We start from the raw sequence: 14,099 nt of genomic DNA on the forward strand, positions 1-14,099 counted from the left end.
TTGGTAGAATAACAAGGCCAAACTCCAGTGAATCAACCTCGGAACCCTGAGATAGGAGAGAATAGTGTGATGCCCCCACTTCTCCTAAGGGCGAACCCAAGGGTATCCGCAGAACGCCTGCGCAACTCTCGCCAGGACTCGATACAAGTCATATTTAAACTTAAAGGTATACAACTAAAAATAAAATTTAAATTAAGAAAAATCTCTCCCTTAAATAAACTTCTAAGTCATACATCACAAATATCAAAATTATCTCAATCTTCAAACTTAAATACAACCCAAATGAATATGCACTATAGTCATTGCTATAATACAAGTTGAAGTCTCCAAAAGAAAACAACTTAGAACTATTCGCGAGTACTCTCGGTCTTGAACCCTGTTAAGGAAAACAAAAGCGTGAAATGAACTAAACAGCCCAGTGAGGTTCCAAACTACACTAGCAGTTCTAATAAATCAAGTAAATTGAGCATAACACATGTATGGTTCAAGGTTGCACATTGGCACATTGGAATGAAACAGTTATCATTGTACAGAAATAAACACACATTGAAAGGATACGGTGTTCACTTGGAACAATTTCAGTCTACTTCACCTTATAACTCTAGTGATCCCCTCGGTTTTGTCTAGCCATCACCTTATCCCTCCAGTGGTAATACTCGAGTATATCGAAACGGTGGCCCAGGGTTCCAACCTACTCGACAGAGCCCAGTCCTGGCTCGAGCAGGTTAGCAACCAAGGGCAGGATCCAGTTCAGTTTAGAGCTTACAACGTGTGCAAGTAATCAAGTAAATCGGCAAACGGTAGTAGTTCACGGTTAACGGTAGAAATTTACGGTTAAACGGTAGAAATTTATCGTTTTAGTAGGTCGAGTGAGATAAACTACACACTCGCCTTAAAACGGTGGACAGTTACATAGGAGCAATTATAGGGTGCACTTAACACTTAAACACACAATAACTATGAAGTAAACATGTAGCAAAACTATTCAAGTCGCGTACACCTATAAGGAACACTCACCGAAATCAAGAGTGTAAAACAAGAGCGAGGAAAGATCAAACGAGTTCCTCGGGATCCTCTTGATCACCTGAGACATGTACAAGTACAATTCACCCAGGTATTCAACCAAGGTCTAGCAGTATTCCCGTGACTCTCACTTAAGAGATAACGCGTTCAAATCGAATACAAATATCACTTATTAACTTAATCCATGAAGGTAGCATTTGAAAATATCTAAGAATACATTAATCCGAGTCAAATCATGTCCAAGATTCTCCAAGTTGAAGATTAAACAGATCTCTAAGTTTTGGCACAAAAATCGAGAAAGATGGATATATTTACTTGGAAGTTTGGTCAAAGCATTCCGGCATTACTAATAAGTTCACAAGAAATCTTTCAAATCATTCTTTTAAAATACTTGTATAATTGCCAACTCTAGTACAATTATCAAGGCCATAAGAATAGGGGTTGAAGTCCCTAATTTAAGTACGAAGAGAAGTACCAATAACCAAGAGAGTTATATGACCAAGTAATTGCATCAAAAGAGGTTTAACCTTCGGAGACCAAGATTTGAAATGAAAGTTCAAAGTTCCAAAGAGACCTTGTATCAAACCATGAAATCAAACTTAAAACAGTCCAACACTCACAAAGGAAGGTGGAAAGCTCTTAAAGGAGTAATTTGGTTGAAACAGAAATTTTCCAATTTAGAGTGACATTATTTTGAAAAATTGTATCTCGAGTTTCGTATGTCCAAAAATGGAAAAATTTATACTGTTGGAAACTAAATTCAAAGTACTAAAAGTTCTCAGAAGACAGTTTTCCATGATTCCAACTAGAAAGCATTCATAATTCAGCTCAAAATTTCAGTTCCAAGAAGACAGGTTTGGATCAGTCTTGGTTTTTCAGCAACTTTGGAAATTTGGCATAATTCACAGAAAACGAACTAGCCTTTGAAATTTGTAACACAATAAGAGTTCCAAACAAGGTTTTAAACACAACAAACGGAACTAAATTTGGAGTTTTGAATATCGAGATACATCAGTTCAAAGTTGGTCGACTTTCATGACATGTCCAGTTATTTTCCAGATTTGAGAAGGCATCTTTGAGGTATCATTTGGCCATTGAAATGGCATTGAAAATACACCAATGGTACATTTAATCTTCCATATGTGAGCTACATCTCTACCAAATTTCATGCGAAAAATCACGTGGGAAGGCAGTTAACAAAATAATCAAAGTTCTTGAGATTCCCAAAGCAAATCTGCCATCTCACCATTTTCTTTCTTTCCAAAAGCTTATTACCATGAAATCAGTCCCAATCCACTTCATTTTTGAAACCAAGGTCCCATAAACATTTGATAAGCAATTGGTGGGTAATTGACATCAAAATTTTTGAAATAAAACCTCCCACAACAAACTAGACCAGTTGGCCAGCAAGAAGGAAAAGTTTTCCAGTTTTCCAGTTTTGCTACAGTTTGGAAATTGAACCATATCTCACTCAGTACAACTTGAAATTGAGAATTGTTGGTGGCGTTGAAAACTAGGTTCAAAATTCCACATTTCATCAAAAGAAATCATTTTCAAAATCAGTTTACAAGTAGTTCAAATTCAAGCCACAAGTTACAGCTTCTCATTTCCATTCGAATGGAACAGGCAGACAGAGCAGAACAGAACAGCCGACTTTATCAGTTCACTGCAGTTCACACAAAATGAACTAAACAACAATTTTTATACTGTTTTAAAGCTAAGAATGTCTAGTTTCAAATGCCGTAAACGGCACTCGATTTTGACTTTTGTACAAAGAGATATGTTCGGTTAAAGAACACTGCCAGTGAACCACTGTTATACTTTTTTTGAGATTTTGTTCTGCGAAAGCTCAAATTTTGTTCAACTATTCAAATGATTTTTGGTAAAAATTTTCTACACGCAATATACCTCATATATACATCAGTTTCACAATCATTTGAGCGTTAAAAATTTGAAATATAGGCAAGGCAATAACAGGATAGATTCGGCCAGCTTACTTCCTTTCACGGTTTTCTCTCTTTCTTTTTCCTCTTCTAGTTTCTTCTAGTAAAATCCATCACAAACACACTAACACACACATAAACATCATGGTAGTCCTAATTTAACTAAGGTGGGAGTTCATAGAGTCCACTTCAACCAACCAAATCCAAGCAACAACAACAATAAGGAAGCTACAAGCTTCAAAACCAAGAAATAAAACAAGAAAGTAAAAGCTTTGGTAGAGATGTTTATACCTTCAAAACTCAAGATAAAACCCTAGATGAAACCAGAAATTTTTAGCCAAAACTCTCCAAGAAAAGTCCTCAAGATGATGTCTTTCTCCAAGATGAAACTAATCTCCAAGAACAAGAAGATTGGATGAAGTTTTGCTAGCAAGATGGGAGCTTGAAATGGAGTTTTTTCCTTCTTCCTTTTCTTGTTTTGAGGCTGGCCGAGAGTGAGGAGAGAGATGAGGGAGTTTGGTGGTTTGATTCTTGTGAAACTTGGGGAGAAAGAATGGAATAGTAGCCGTAAGTATTGGCAAAAAATCAACTCTTAATAGGGCCCAATTGGGGTTTTGTATTACCACTTTCTCTCGGGTTTGATACACTTGTGCACTAATTCTCTAAGGTGCTTCCTTTAATATGGTAATTATTCACCCTTAGTGGTCTAGTATTAATTCCTCAAATCTCTAATTAGTCGTACCGGTGCGACTTTCGAAAAATTATCGACGCGCGTGCAGTAAAAGTTTACTTTAAACTCACTCACATCTAATCCCTCAATTAACTTTTCTTAGTTTACTATTGATCATTCTTAATTCTCCAAGACTAATGTACTCTCGGACCGAATATAACCTCGAAAAAAGTGTACTCATTATTTCTCGCTAAACGAACCGTAGGAAAATTAAATTTGCTAACGAAACGTTTTAAAATTATAAAAGGGACATTTTTGCATACAAATGGACTTGAAATGAACGAAATAAATTATTTGGGGTAAACAGGTGAATAAATAATTAATTAAGCCAGTAAAATAAAATAAAAATAAGAAACATTTTGTGTCCTCACAGATAGGGCCCTGGAGCGGTTTCAAAAGTTTGTTCCTCCTAAATTTCTTAGAGGGCCTAATCCGGAGACAGCTGAGCAGTGGTTAGAGACGATGATTAATATCTTTGCAGCTTTGAACTACACGGAGCAAAGATAGGTGAACTTTTCTGTATTTGAATTCGAAGGACCGGCTCGGGTATGGTGGAATGTTATTAGGGCAAAGTGGGAGAGAGAACAAACTGCATGGACGTTGGTAAACTTTATAAGGGAGTTTAATGAGAAATACCTCCCATCTTTAATCCAAGAAAAGAGAGAGGATGAGTTTATTAGATTGAGTCAGGGAACCCAGAGTGTGGCCGAATATGAAACGCAATTCACTAAACTGTCTAAATTTGCTCCTGAATTGGTGGTTATGGAGCGAAGGAGAGTGAGACGATTCATACAAGGATTGAATTTGGAGATCCAGGAAGCTTTAGCGGCGGTTCAAGTTAACACTTTTACGGAAGCTCTTGAGAAAGTTCAAAGAATTGAGAATGCGAAGGCACAGGTAATGCCTTCCAAAGTGCAAAAGGTGAACCATTCACCTTACCCACCATGGACACTAGGAGCACTAGATGAAGGGTTTACAAAAGGAAGTCAAATCGGACAAGAGGAAATTTCTCGAGAAGGCCAAAAAGTGGCTTCTCGCTTGGCCTGTGGATATTGTGAGAAGACAAATCACACTGAGGATGATTGTTGGAAGAAGAGGCGAAAGTGTTTGATTTGTTGGAGTAGCGACCATAAATTTGCAACTGCCCGAAGAAACAGCCACGAGGGAATAGTGCTCAACAAGTGGATAGAACCAAACCGAAACAAGTTAATGAAAGAGGAAACCGACCAAAAGTACCAGCACGGGTATATGCTTTAGACAAGCAACAAGCTCCGGAGTCATCTGAGGCAATGGAAGGTAAAATTTCGAGGACAAAATTTTCTTAAAGGGGAGAGAGTATGAGAACCCGAAAATTCCTTTAAAATTTCCCCCCATTTTTGAAAAATTAAGTTATATTTCCTTCTATGTTTCTTTACTTGATTATTTAACTACTTACTAGCCCTAAATTTTATGGTGATTACAATAGTTGAGCCAAGAGTTTTACTTTTACTTTTACTTTTTAAGTTAGCGTAAGTTAGGGTTTTGGTATATTTTGGTAGTGTGATTAATTGGTGAGTGTTTCTTGCATGTTTGTGTATTAGATGACTGTGTACTTGTTGTGAATATTCGATTGAGTGTTAAATGCTTTCCAATGATTGCTAAATGGATTTTCGATGGGCGAGTATGTACTTTATCGCACTCGACCCAAGCAAAAGTGAATTTTCAATGATTGAATGCTACTTGTGCATGAATGTAAGTCTTTTGGCTGAACTGGGCCCTTGCCCTTCGTTGCCAGTCGACTCGATCCAGAAATGGACTCAGTCGGGTGACTGGTGACCCTGAGATAATGTTTGGTATACTCGAGTATGACCACGAAGGTTGGTGGAGAACTGGCCAGTGAATTGGCTAGTGGCGGGAAATGAATTCAATGAATGAATGTCAAGAAACTAGAGGCATTTTCACTTGTAATGTTTTCTAATATTGGAGGGATAATGAAAATGGTTGGCGAATGAATGAACGAATGGCTCCACGTGGGCATGTATTCTTTTAATGAGTGTGTTCTTATTGCTTTTATATTGTGAATGTTTTCTCGATTGATTGTTATTAACTGAATAATGTCCTTGTTTCAATTGCTTGATTACTTGTTTGGGAACCTCACTGGGTTTCTAGCTCATTCCTTTAGTTTTTGTTTTCTTTACAGAGGATACGAGCGAGGACGTGAAACTGGTACATGCTAGCATAGTCTAGTTTTTTGAATTTTTGCGATTGTACTCGCGCTAGTGCTCGGTTAGAGTTGAATGTATCTGGAATTCACAACTTTTGTTATATTTGAGATTGTATGAATGTTTGAGATAGAAATGAATGTAAGTATACATACGTTCCAAGTTTGGGAACTGTTATTTCACTTATTCTTGAGGTTACCTTTTTTTTTTTAAGAGAATGAACGAGTCCTGGCGAGAGTTGGGCAGGCGGTCCGCCAAACCCTGGAGCACGCCCTAAGGGGAGGTGGGGTCGTCACAGTTCCATTGGTAAATAAGTGGTTAAATCAGAGGCTCACTAAGCTAATATGCATAAATATACTCAATGTTCTTTTTTGAAAAAAAAATCACTGACAAAGGAAAGGTAAGATTTAAGAAATATATAGGAAGGGCAAAGGGAGATTTGAACTTAGAACATTTACATCCTAAGGCCTCAGCCTTTGCCATTATATACATAATGTTCTAGTAGTCTTAGTATGTGTCAAATTAAAGATGAAGTGCTTTGACATATTAATTTCTATTTTATAAAAAATTTATATTATAAACATCCAAACACGGAATACTCAATTTACTTTTACAAATGTACATCTTGTAGTCAAAGATTAAAAAAATTATTTAATTTAGTAGTATAACAAGCTTTGGATATAGCTTAAATTTTTTGTTTTACTTTTGCCTAAAATATATTAGTTCTATCAGTATTTAACTATTGTCACATAATAATAACATTTTAAATTTGAAATCTAATATAATGAAGTGATTAATTATCACCGATCCAACCATTCTGCTAATTGTTATTGACTCATTACGTCATAAATAATTTTTATAGTTAGAATAATTACATATAATCAAGATTTCATGAGACGATTGAGTAATTCTAATGTTTGCTGCTACAAGTAAATTTATCTGTAGTAACGTAGTACTATTATTAGTAGCTGATAAGAAAAACTTGAGACAAGAAAAAAAAACTTAAGGATTTGTTGAAAAATAGACTAAAAATTTCTTTTCAGTATCATCTAATTTATGATTAAATAGGATAAGATAGAAGACAAAATCAGAACAAAGGTAGAAGAGCTTAATATGCACATAGAAATTAAGTCTAGATGGGTAAAAGCAACTGTCTCAGTTGTGTAATTTTCTACTTTGAGCTTCTAAGAAATGTATGCACCTAGTATATAATCACTTCTGATGAAGGCTACGCAAGTTTGTTTAATATAAGTGAAGACACAATAACTAAATAGAAGAAATTAATCATCTCGAACAATATTAAAGAAACTCCGACCAAAATGGAACATATATCATTGCTAAATTCAAGCACGTTATAATCAGGGGCAAGTACCCATAAAAGTAGTAAAAAATGATGGTAATTAGTCTTATCGATTAAATCAGATTGATTAACCATTTGTATATAGACTCAGTAGCAAGTTAGCACCATTACAACTTTTTGTCTGATTTAGAATTAAAGTATAAAATTCTAGTAAAGTGGACTGGCGATTGCTAAATAGAACCAAAAAAAAAAAAGAAGAAGAAAAGAGAAGACAGAAAGCATAAAGGCATCAAAAGTCAAAAATAAAGGTTGATTGGAAGAGTTCAATATCCTAGCAAAAATCCCAAGCCTATGTCAAGAGATTCAATTGTTGCAAACAATAACAAATCACTCAATTGTAAGAGAGATTATGTAATTTTGGTAATGGAAATGATAAATGGGTTGGGTGGTATGAGAGAAGAAAATATAAGTGAGAGCTTCCGTATTCAAAACCTCTCACTTATAAAAAAAAAAAAGTAATTCTTATAATATATATAATATTATTTCACATTTTTTATTTGTATGCATCTAAATAGCATGCCAACTCAAAAGTACATGACAAAGAAGTTAGAGTACAGTTCAAAGGAGGAAGTTAGAGTCCTTGTCACCAATAACCAAATTTCTTTTATTATAAAATGAAATTCTTTCACAATGTTGTTTGTGTTAAGAGGGTTAAATTGCATGTTGATGGTATTAAGATGCTAGTCATCAATTGGTTGATGCTAGTAACTGTATTAAATTCGTGTTGAGTTTTTTCATAACAACTTGCTTATTGCCAGAAGATTATCAGACACTGAGTTGTTGAAGTTGGTGCCAAAATATTAAAGTTGGTCACAGAAAAGGATAATGAGGTGCTTCAACATTGTCCTGATATGGAAAAAAGTTCCTAAGGCTGTATTTCTATGGACAAAGAAAGTGCTGCTTGTCCAGATTGCTTTAATGGTTATTTTTTCACCATATTGTTGGTCTGGATGTATCTCACATAGCACAGTATTTTTTTTTTGTCGGTGCTGGATTACGGAAGGGTATTCGGCTACACTTATTTCTTCGATTCTTATGGTAATCAGTCCCTCTTCTTTTCCAAACTTTATCCCAATTAGTTTATATAATTTTGTTTCTCTTCTTTTCCAAACTTTATCCCAATTAGTTTATATAATTTTGTTTGTAAAATTATCTTAAAATTATTTGCTTTCAGGTTGGACTCTATGTTACCTAAGATTATTTCTCCTCGGCAAAATGCATTCGTGCAGGGTCGAGTAATTTCAAATAAAGTACTTCTTATTCAAGAATTGTGCGGTCTGTTAAAGTTAAACATGGCCAAGGCATATGATCGGATCTCCTGGTTTAACTTGATTCGAGTTATGAGATCCGTTGATTTTGAAGAGTTGTGGTTGGATATTGTGTGGCAGCTTATATCTTCTCCATCATTTTCTGTCCTCATCAATGACAAGTCCAGTGGATTTTTTAGCTCTTCGGGCGGTATATTAATATTATAGGAGGATCCGTTATCTCCAGCATTTTTCATCATTAATGCTGAGGTCATATTGAGAGGACTTAATAATTTACTGTTTACGCTACAATTTTCTCTCTTTTCTGTTCTGCATGGGTGTCCATTGGTTACTCTGAGTAACTTACTCACCTGAATTATGTTGATGATATCCTAATTTTTCATAGTGGTGATGAGTATCAGAAACTTTCTTGGAAACTGGTGAATTCTAAGAGTTGTTTTTTGACTAGTGCGAAATTTCTTCCTTTGAGTCGTTCAAAAGGTTGTTGCTGAAATTACCGGATTTACTGCCAAATCTTTTCCAATTGCTTTTTTGGGCTGTTTGCTTTTTGTAGGTAGGAGAAGAAAAAAATTTTTGGTGATGTATTGGATAAAAAGCATAGGCGCATTTCTAGCTGAAAAAATAAATATTCGCTGGTAGGGGGATGTATTATTTTAAATAAGCATGTGCTCTCTTCTATCTACACTCGCCTAGCTGTGGTTCTTAATGGTAATCCTTTGAAAGGGATAATATATGCTTTGGAGAAAATTTTGACTAATTTTCTTTGGGAGAATGAGGATAAGGTGAAAAATCATTGGCTTTCTTGGAAGTCTTTTTGTTTTCCAATAAAAATGGTGGAATTTTTAAGAAGATCATTGAGACTTTTTTTTGTAAGTTGCCGTGGAATTTTCCTGTTTGAATTGTAATTTTCTAAAATTTTTGTAGAAAATGTACTGTAATGATTTAATATATATAAATAAAAAATAATTGAAAAATATGTTTACGAAAAACATAGAAATTTTTTGATAGAAAATGACTTTCCAAACAAAGCAATATGGGCTATGTTTATGAAAGCACATGTATTGTTCTCAGATTCATCCTAATGACATCAACTGGAGATGAAAGTAGTGGATTCTTTCACTTGGAAACCCACGCCGAATTTGAGTGTATTTTTTTCTATCATCGTCACTTTATCTATATTATCCTATTCTATTCTAATCTATCTAGGGAAAGGTCCAATTGAACTTACGGGGAATTGATAGGAATTGAATCACCATCTGATCGGACGAATGCACTATGCATTCATATAAATTTCTTTAAAAAATCACATATTATGACAATTAGTGGAAGGTAATATTCGAAACATTGATATCCCCACCAAGCATTAAGTACTTGGTGGTGGCCACTAAGGAATTTGAGTGTCATTGCAGAGCTTTATATTTGTTGGGATGTCTTGTCGGGTAATTTGAAATTTGGATCATTGGCGGAATAGTTGGATTGGTTTGAGACCACTTTAGGTGGCTCATTCCAGATTTGGCTTTTTATGCTACTTTGCCGCGTATTTTATTGATGGTTCTTTGTATACAGCTCATTCTCAAGACTGCCTGCTGAAGTGATATCGCATATCCATCCAGTAAGGAGTTTGGTCTTTTTGAAATGAGGTTGATAAAATTTAGTGGTGCTTGTCAAATTTGGGTTTATTTGAAGCTATATCTGCTTATAAATTTGTGATAAAAAAAAAAGAAATTGTTCTGTTTAGTTTTTCTAGGGTCTGGTAGCCTGGTTTTCCGCTAAAAAGTTCCTTCTTCATGATTAAATTATTTCATGATAGCTGCATGGTTGAGCTCATTGTTAACTTATTTCATGATATTTTGGTTAAGTTTTCGATGCACAGTCCCTTTTTTATAAAAAAAATTTAGATGGGTTTGGCTCCAATCATATTTATGGATTTGAAATCATAAGTAGTTCACAGAAATTCTTATAAATCGCTTATCAACACGGCTCTCATATTGACAGTAAAATTCAAACATATAATCTTTCGTGAAAAAATAATTTGTCCTTATTAATTGAACCAATTTCTATTAGCATGCATGTTCCTTTTAGGTTTCAGTTACTTTCAACATAATATAAACACACAGAACAAAATGTAAATTACTTTAAAGAGAATGTAAATATAGAACAAAATTTTGTAATGTCCGCACAAATTTAAATCACATAATTTTGACCTCTTTTTTTAGCAAATCCTGACCGTTAATCTTCAAAGACAGTTCATACCTGCAGCTATCCCTACCCCTGCTTCAATTACCAATTGGCCATCCTGATCAATTTATGGAGAAGGGAAAAGAAAAAGATTCTGAAGGACGTACACCATCTCTGGTCACAAGTAATGCCATATTTTCTTTAAAAGGACAAAAGTATATTGTAGTCAAGATATTGAAATTCATAATTAGCGTGGTTGTGATGCAAAGACTTCTCGCATATAGCAACTTATTGGATGGATGTAGAAAAACTGAATGATGGTCCAATTTTGTAGGCGGAAGTATGAATCTAAAGGGCGAAGTAGATGGTCCAAACTTGAAACCCAAACAAAAAAGACGTCAAGGCACATGGTCCAAACTTCATTTTATTGTGCTGGACCCAATGCAGGTGATTGATGGGGAATTCTTTCGCGGTAATACATTTATTGTGCTGGACCAAATGCAGGTGATTGATTAGGAATTCTTTAGCGGTGCTAATTACAACTAGCCCCCAAAAAATTTCTGGAATAATGGGCTACAATGTTCATTTGATCCTTCTAATTACAGGTAAAGGGAAGGAATCGAATAAGTCATCTTTGGATTTTTCTAAAGAGTGCCCAGCCACCTGTATTTTTTTAATCTTTCGTTAAATCTTATTTAATCTTTCCTGTGACTATTAGCTTATCTTACATTTATACACTTTTCTTTCTAATTGTAGTTTTTCATAATATTAATGTCTAAACTGTATTTTAAAGTGCCACTGAACACTCATTAGGTAAATCATGGATCTTTTCGTTAATTCTTTCTTGCCACTTATGGTTTCCAATTTCGAGTATTAGAGCAACTTTCACTAGAATTCTAGTTATTAAATCGACCCAACTAGGAACCTATAAAGGGATTGGGTGGACGGTTATGGGTTCCTGTGAGGACCCGAAAATTCCTTTAGAATTTTCCCCCATTTTTGAAAAATTAAGTTACATTTCCTTCTATGTTTCTTTACTTGATTATTTAACTAGTTCCTAACCCTAAATTTTATGGTGATTACAATAGTTGAGCCAAGAGTTTTACTTTTATTTTTACTTTTCAAGTTAGAGTAAGTTAGGGTTTTGGTGTATTTTGGTAGTGTGATTAATTGGTGAGTGTTTTCTTGCATGTTTGTGTATTAGATGACTGTGTACTTGTTGTGAATATTCGATTGAGTGTTAAATACTTTCCAATGATTGCTAAATGGATTTTCGATAGGCGAGTGTGTACTTTATCACCTTCGACCCAAGCAAAAATGAATTTTCAATGATTGAATGCTACTTGTGCATGAATGTAAGTCTTTTGGCTGAATTGGGCCCTTGCCCTTCGTTGCCAGTTGACTCGAGCCAGAAATGGACTCGATCGGGCGACTGGTGACCCTGGGATAATGTTTGGTGTACTCGAGTATGACCACGTAGGTTAGTGGAGAACTGGCAAGTGAATTGGCTAGTGGCGTGAAATGAAATGAATAAATGAATGTCAAGAAACTAGAGGAATTTTCACTTGCAAATGTTTTCTAATATTGGAGGGATAAGGAAAATGGTTCGCGAATGAATGAACGAATGACTCCACGTGACCATGTATCCTTTTAATGAGTGTGTTCTCATTGCTTTTATATTGTGAATGTTTTCTTGATTGATTGTTATTAACTGAATAATGTCCTTGTTTCAATTGCTTGATTACTTGTTTGGGAACCTCACTGGGTTTCTAGCTCATTCCTTTAGTTTTTGTTTTCCTTACAGGGGATATGAGCGAGGGCGTGAGATTGGTGCAGGCTAGCATAGTCTAGTTTTTTGAATTTTTGCGATTGTACTCGCGCTAGTGCTCGGTTAGGGTTGAATGTATCTGGAATTCACAACTTTTGTTATATTTGCGATTGTATGAATATTTGAGATAGAAAGGAATGTAAGTATACGTTCTAAGTTTGGGAACTGTTATTTCACTTATTCTTGAGGTTACCTTTTTTTTTTTTTTTGAAGAGAGTGAACGAGTCCTGGCGAGAGCTGGGCAGGCGGTCCGCCAAACCCTGGAGTATGCCCTAGGGGGAGGTGGGGTCGTCACAGGTGGTATTAGAACCACTTCGCGTGGTCTCTGCGCGGAGTGAGATTGGGCCAAGTGCTGTTATGTGAATGAGTAAAGGTTTAAGTACTCTTCTAGAGCGTAAGCTGTGAATCATGAATGTGATATGTATAAACCCTTTATCTTGATACTTGAAGAGAATTAGATATGTATGTTGGGTAGGAATCTTAAATGACGTGATTTACTCTTGGGACCGGCCGGCTCGAGTTGTGAATTATCTTATTTGGAATTCTTGTACCCGAGTACTCAAGAGTTGAGGGCAATGCAAAGGATTTGAGATCTCCATTTGCGGGGAACAAGAATGGGCTAATGTTTTGCGAGAGCAAGTGCAAGAAGTCAACGGACGTCTAGTTCGGGTAGTAAGCGAAGTGAGAGATCAGACAGAGAATATTTTAACCGAGTGTGGGACAATATCGGCCAGAGAGAAGTGGAATCAGCTGGTTCAATGATGACTTAAGCTAGAAACGTAAGATCTTGAGGTGGGACGGTATGTCGTGTTTTTTCTTCTTGTTTTGCCACTATATTGCCACTGTATGTATTTTGCTCGTGACATGTCAATGCTCCCATGTATAGTACTTGCTGCACTTGATTTTGATCAGCTTGATATGTATCTTTGTGAATTTGGTGTGTTATAAATATGCTAAGCATGTTTCCTTATCTTTGATTTTATGATTTAAAATTGTCTTTATCTTGCCACTTTAGCCAATTTATTTTGTTTTTGTATTGTATCACCTTTTGAAAAAAAAAAAGAGAAAGAAAAGGGTATGGAGGGGAGATGTAGTCGTGGACGTGGAGCTAGTCGTGGCTGTAGGGCTAGGCAATCACAGGAACCAAGGAATGAAAGAGAAACAGCAGCCGAGCAAGATCGTGGACCGTGGGTTGAAGTAGGGGACCAAGTTGCGACGGCGATACAACAAATGACCAATATCTTAGCGCGATTGGTAGAATAACAAGGCCAAACTCCAGTGAATCAACCTCAGAACCCTGAGATAGGAGAGGATAGTGTGATGCCCCCACTTCTCCTAAGGGCGAACACAAGGGTATCCGCGGAACGCCTGCCCAACTCTCGCCAAGACTCGATACAAGTCAAATTTAAACTTAAAGGTACACAACCAAAAATAAAATTCAAATTAAGAAAAATCTCTCCCTTAAATAAACTTCTAAGCATACATCACAAGTTATCAAAATTATCTCAATCTTCAAGTTTAAATACAACCCAAACGAATATGCACTACAGTCATTACTATAATACAAG

General features: G+C 35.7%; 1 long non-coding RNA gene across 2 annotated transcripts; it reads right to left on the reverse strand.

Moving 5' to 3' along the window:
- Window positions 1-169: 169 nt before the first annotated feature.
- LOC140006474 (uncharacterized) lies at window positions 170-3,514 on the reverse strand. 2 transcript variants are annotated; one of them, XR_011814101.1, is made up of 2 exons: window positions 3,258-3,514; window positions 170-376 (listed from the first exon to the last, which is right to left on the reverse strand). It is a non-coding gene; the product is annotated as an uncharacterized lncRNA (long non-coding RNA). The 2 variants fall into 2 exon arrangements; XR_011814102.1 differs by having other exon boundaries at window positions 170-1,084.
- Between the last annotated feature and the right edge of the window lie 10,585 nt (window positions 3,515-14,099).

The sequence above is a fragment of the Coffea arabica genome, chromosome 5e, assembly GCF_036785885.1.
Source record: "Coffea arabica cultivar ET-39 chromosome 5e, Coffea Arabica ET-39 HiFi, whole genome shotgun sequence".
NCBI classification, from domain to species: Eukaryota; Viridiplantae; Streptophyta; class Magnoliopsida; order Gentianales; family Rubiaceae; genus Coffea; species Coffea arabica.